This window comes from Lactuca virosa, chromosome 7, assembly GCF_052849685.1.
Source record: "Lactuca virosa cultivar CGN04683 chromosome 7, Lactuca_virosa_CGN04683_v6, whole genome shotgun sequence".
Classification (NCBI taxonomy): Eukaryota; Viridiplantae; Streptophyta; class Magnoliopsida; order Asterales; family Asteraceae; genus Lactuca; species Lactuca virosa.
This window is the reverse complement of record NC_136432.1, coordinates 148140714-148146045: the sequence shown is the minus strand read 5'-3', so window position 1 is coordinate 148146045 and position 5332 is coordinate 148140714. Positions and strand designations below refer to the sequence as shown.

At 36.8% G+C, this 5332-nt stretch overlaps 1 non-coding gene across 1 annotated transcript; it reads right to left on the bottom strand.

The window, feature by feature from the left end:
• Positions 1–2576: 2576 nt before the first annotated feature.
• On the bottom strand, positions 2577–2679 carry LOC145128137 (small nucleolar RNA R71). Its single transcript, XR_013716738.1, has one exon. It is a non-coding gene; the product is annotated as a small nucleolar RNA R71 (small nucleolar RNA).
• Positions 2680–5332: the final 2653 nt, after the last annotated feature.

The window sequence follows — 5332 nt, the reverse complement described above, 5'->3', positions numbered from 1 at the left end:
ACTTTGACACCCAACTCTCCCAGCTTGTCAATATGTGACTTCATCTCTAAGATGTGATCACACATAGACCTTGCTTGCCATTAGGGCTTGAGTGATCTTGAACTTGTGGGTTAGGGAGAATAATTGGAGGATGTGGAGGAAGTAAGATATCCATGGGACATCATCTTCATTTAGGAAAGCTTGTTTCAAGAGATTTGGGAAGATCATAAATGTCTAGACCAGACATCTTTTTGGGAGATATTCAAGATAGTTGATTTAAAGTCCTTAATATGACACCCAATATGAAATATTAAGGCTAGGACCCAACAAACTATTTTATAACTTAGAAGAGGGATGCCGTAATCCAAGCTATAAAATATTTGAAGGTAGGTGAATGACGATTCACCAATTTCCACCATGAAAAACGAAATAATTTATTAGGTTTTAATTGGATTTGAAAGTCCTAGATCTTTGAGATTCATTGAACTGTTCAAAGGCATGTTTCAATCTCGAGTGTGCCCTTCAGGTTTTGTGACTGGGATGCCGAGGATCACAAAACAAGGTGTGAATAATTATGCAAATATACTTGGTACCCTTAATATTTACCCCTTAATCAGTGTGCCGGTTAACCACACACGCTCCACCGATACTATGATAAATATTAAGTTACCCTTTGCCTACCTTGTTAAGTCCAGGTTAGTGTGCCGGTTAACCACACACGCTCCACTAACGACTTAAGCAAAGTGCAAAGTGTAATTTCATGGGTTAGCACCAAATTCACATTTTCCTAAGTAACTAAGATTGGGTATTAATAAGAGTTTAGTTACTTCGTATTTATCATTAATACTTTTAATGAAAGGAGAATTATAGTCCTTGTCCTACCCGTTCGGCTAATGACCCTCCACCAGTCAAGGAAGCGGTGGGTGAGAGTGGACACCCATTAAACTGCCATTTTATAGGCAGTAACCTTATACCCCCCTTATAGACCGGCTTCGTGAATGAGGCCTACTAACGGTAAGACTGACTTTACTCTTATACATATATATAAATATTATTAACTTATAATATTATAAAGTATAAGGGTTGAGATTTAACTTTTAAAATTCTAAGGGCTAACTTGGAATTAAAGTATTCATAAGTGAAAACTTTTCAAATTCCAAAACTTGAGGGCAAGTTTTGAAACTATTCAAAACTAATTAATTCCATAACTTATGAGTTTAAAGTAGTTTTAATTAAAAAAAAAAAAAAAAAACTCTTCAAGTTCCATAACTTGAGGACAAGTTATGGAAGACTTTAAACTAATTAATAAAAAAAATAACTTTTTTTTATTGTAACTTATGGAACTAATTAAGGTTACACTTTTTTTTTTAATTTAATGAAGAGACTCTTGAACCTCCATAACTTGAGGACAAGTTATGGAGTCATAAAACCATTTAATTAGAACTAGACTCTTCATTTTGTAACCTTTGCCAACTTTTATGAGTTTTATGATTCTTAAATGTGACTTTTCATATAACTTGAGGACAAGTTACAAAAACACACTTTGGAATCAACTCTTAGATTAAAATGGATTGAAAACAAATATTTCACACAACTTTTCTATTAATCTAAGAACCTCATAAGAACAAGATAATTCAAATCATCAATCTTCAAGAAATTAGCATGAACATACAAACTAATACATATCTTGAAATTATGACAATTATCTTAGAAATTGGATTAGCATGAACATTACCACATCAAAAACAAGTTTATAAGTCCAAAAACATCTTAGGGTAATGTTCCTAGTCCAATTCCAGCCAAAACAATCGAATATATGCATCCAACTCGATTTTTCAGCTACTTTTGCAAGTATAACAAGAAAACAAGCCTAGTCTCTGATACCACTGTTGTGTTATGAGCATTCTAACACTCCTAAGTGTACATGCAACCCTAAATACCTTGGATCTATGTTTTCTCTATTATACATACAATTATGAACATCCAAGGTATTATCCTAATCTAGCATACAAAATAATAAATATAACAAGATAGAATACATACCTCTTTGATGTAGAATGTCTTCATGAAGCTTGAGTGCCTAGTGCCCCAAGTGTGACACCTAAAATGGTTCACACAACACCAAATACACTTGGAATAACTTGAGAGAAACTTGAACACTCCTTGAAATCGTCTAGCCCTCACACTCACACATTAGTGCACGATTTCATGAGCCATGGGATTCTTTTATATGGTGGCTATTAGGGTTACACCATGTAACTCATAACTTTACCCATTCCTTATGCTCCATGGATTTTAACCTCCATGGAGTATCTATGGGTCACCCCATGGACTTAGTCCAACATAAGGAATCTTGGATCACAAGCCCACATATATAAGAATGAATGATTTACACAATCAACCCATATATTTAATTAGTCTCCTTTTGATCACTTAATTAATTCCAAATTAATTCTTGATCAATACTAATTAAATAACCTTATTATTATATTAGAACTTATAATATATTAACCAACCTTAAGTGTTATTTCTCTCATTATAGTCTATCCAAATGCATGATGCCATGCAACCCAAATGGACCATGCCGGGTCGGGTCAAGTCTTACCAATTATAGTTATGGACTTAGACATTAATCCAACAATTATACGAAGCTTGGGAGCGCTACAAGGGGTTGTTAAGGAATTGTCCTCAACATGATCTAAATGTTCAACAAGAGATGTCTATTTTCTACGATGGGGTCAATGTTATGACAAGACAACTCCTTGACTCTCAAGGTCCATTGAAAAAGAAGAATCCAAGGGAGGTCAAGGAGTTAGTTGAAGAATTCGCAAGACACTCTCGTGAGTACCACAACCCAAGACAAGATGGAGCAAAAGGTAGTAGGGGAACACATTCTGAAGAAATGGCTGCTATGATGGCGATGCTCAATACTATGGACCAAAGATTAACACAAATTGACCAATCAATTCATGCAATAAAAGTTGGGTGTGAACGATGTAATGGACCACACTTGACTAAAGATTGCAACTTGGATGAGTATGGGAACAAAAGGGCTCAAGTTTGCTACTCGAGTGGGGATAAGTATGATGAGGATTAGAGAAAACCAAAGAAAGAGTGGCTGCCATATGATGAATACAAGAAGCAAAAGGAAGAGAAATTTAAGCAGACAGGCCGAGGCTTCTATCAAAAAGAGCAACCACCAGCCGAGAACAAAGTGAACTTGGAAAATATTTTGACCCGATTTATGGAAGCATCCGAGAAAAGGCATGATGATACTGATGCAGTGCTAAAGGAACACATGAATATGATGAAAGAACAACACAAAATGATGATTGACCAGCAAGATTCATTAAGAAATCATCAAGCATCAATCAATAATCTAGAAGTCCAAGTCGGTCAACTCACTAATTTGTTGAACAACAAATTATCCCCACAACTTCCCGAAAAAAATGCTCAATCCCATGTTATGGCTATTGATACTAAAGAAGAGGCAATCTCTGAGTTTTTGGAGGCACTAGAAGTGGAACCAAAGCAGCCCGATCCAAAGCCGAAGAAGCTAAAGCTCGACAACGAAGATATTGCTGAAACACCAGACTCACGTCGTGAGTCCTCCATGCTCACGTCGTGGGCCCATTCTGAACAGAAAAATTCAAAATCCGTTCCGGCTTATCAACTGCCTTTGCCATTCCCGTCCCGAGCTAATCTTAGTCTACTGGAAAGAGAACATCTGGAGTTTATTCAGCAAATAAAGGGTATTCCTATTAATACCCCTTTTATTGATTCACTATCCAAAATTCCAGAATACGCGAAGTTCCTACAAGATCTTGTAAACACTCGTCAGCAACTAAAGAAAAATTCTAAGGTCATTCTTAGTGAACAAAGCTCAAGAGCTGTATTGGGAGAGTTTCCTAAGAAGATGAGAGATCCTGGCCGCCTCACTCTTCCATGTGAGTTTGGTAACAATTTGAAGACTTATACTTTAGCCGATTCCGGGGCTAGCATAAATTTGATGCCATTTTCATTCTATCAAAAGTTGAACATTCAGAAAATGAAGGCTACAAAGATGACAATCCACATGGCCAACCGTTCAGTGACGCAACCGAGGGGAATTGTAAAGACATCCTTGTTAAAATTGGAAAGTTTGTTTTCCCAGTTGACTTTGTAATTATGGATATGAAAGAGGATGCTAATGTCCCAATTATTCTTGGTCGCCCTCTACTAAATACTGCTGGCGCTTTAGTTGATGTTTGTGAATCTAAGCTTACATTAAGGGTTGGTGATGATAAGGAAGATTTTGGAATACAAGATGGGTTTCAAGGATATGATGTTAACGGTGAGGTGTTCAATATTGATGAAGATAGTGAACTTGAAGAACTATAAAAACTCATGGAGGAAGAAATCAAGACAATTAATCAAGTCAAACGCACTAAACCAAGAGCATTCGTTCCATTTTTCGTTGAAGTCATTGCCTACACAAAACCAACATCTTTGATAAGTGAGGAAAGTGATGAAATATCGAGTGATGATGACAAATATGAGGTAACTTCCAAGGAGACAAGTCCAATGGTGAAGGAAGAAAAGATTCCTATGGAGTTGAAGAATAAAGAGAACTTGGAGAATAAAGGGACCAAAAGAAAGCTTAACATAGATGAGGCGAAAGCTAAAAAGGAAAACTTGAAGAAGGCGTACATTAGATGAGTTCAAGCTTATAAGAGGCGATGGAAGGAGCAGAAAATCCAGCTGGCGATGGACTCATCTGAAGATTCAACGTAGGAGGCACAGACTCCGGCTCACGACTCCATAAAAAAGAAGCGCTTCTCGGGAGGCAACCCGAGCTTGGTTTGCATTTTCTTTCTCTTAGTTTTTAGTTTTTAGTTTTTTTGATTTTGAGTAATCAGTCGTATCATTTAATTCACTTTGTGCATAATGGAACATTTAGAGTTTGGTCAGTTTAATTAAGTGGTAATAATTAATTACAATTTTAATTTTTTAAGAAACAGACGAACTCAAGGCGTGAATCATTATGGTTCACGACGTGAGTATAGTATGACTTACGGATTCCTTTTTAGGCCGATATATTACCCAATTCCCTAGCCTGATAGTAGTCCAGCCCACTTAATCTTTATATTGAATGGCCCATTTGTATAACCCAGATCGGCCTCACGACGTGAATTTTGAACACCCGGGACCACAGCTTAAGCACAGAACCCATTTGACCTAGTTCATTTCTTTATCTCCCACGAAGTGAACGTGTTCCCTCTGGTCCCCATTTTCGCAATTGCGGCCGACATTCCTTCCATTTTCTTTTTGTGTTTATGTGATTCCCCATTCTAGGTAATTTGATCATCTTTAC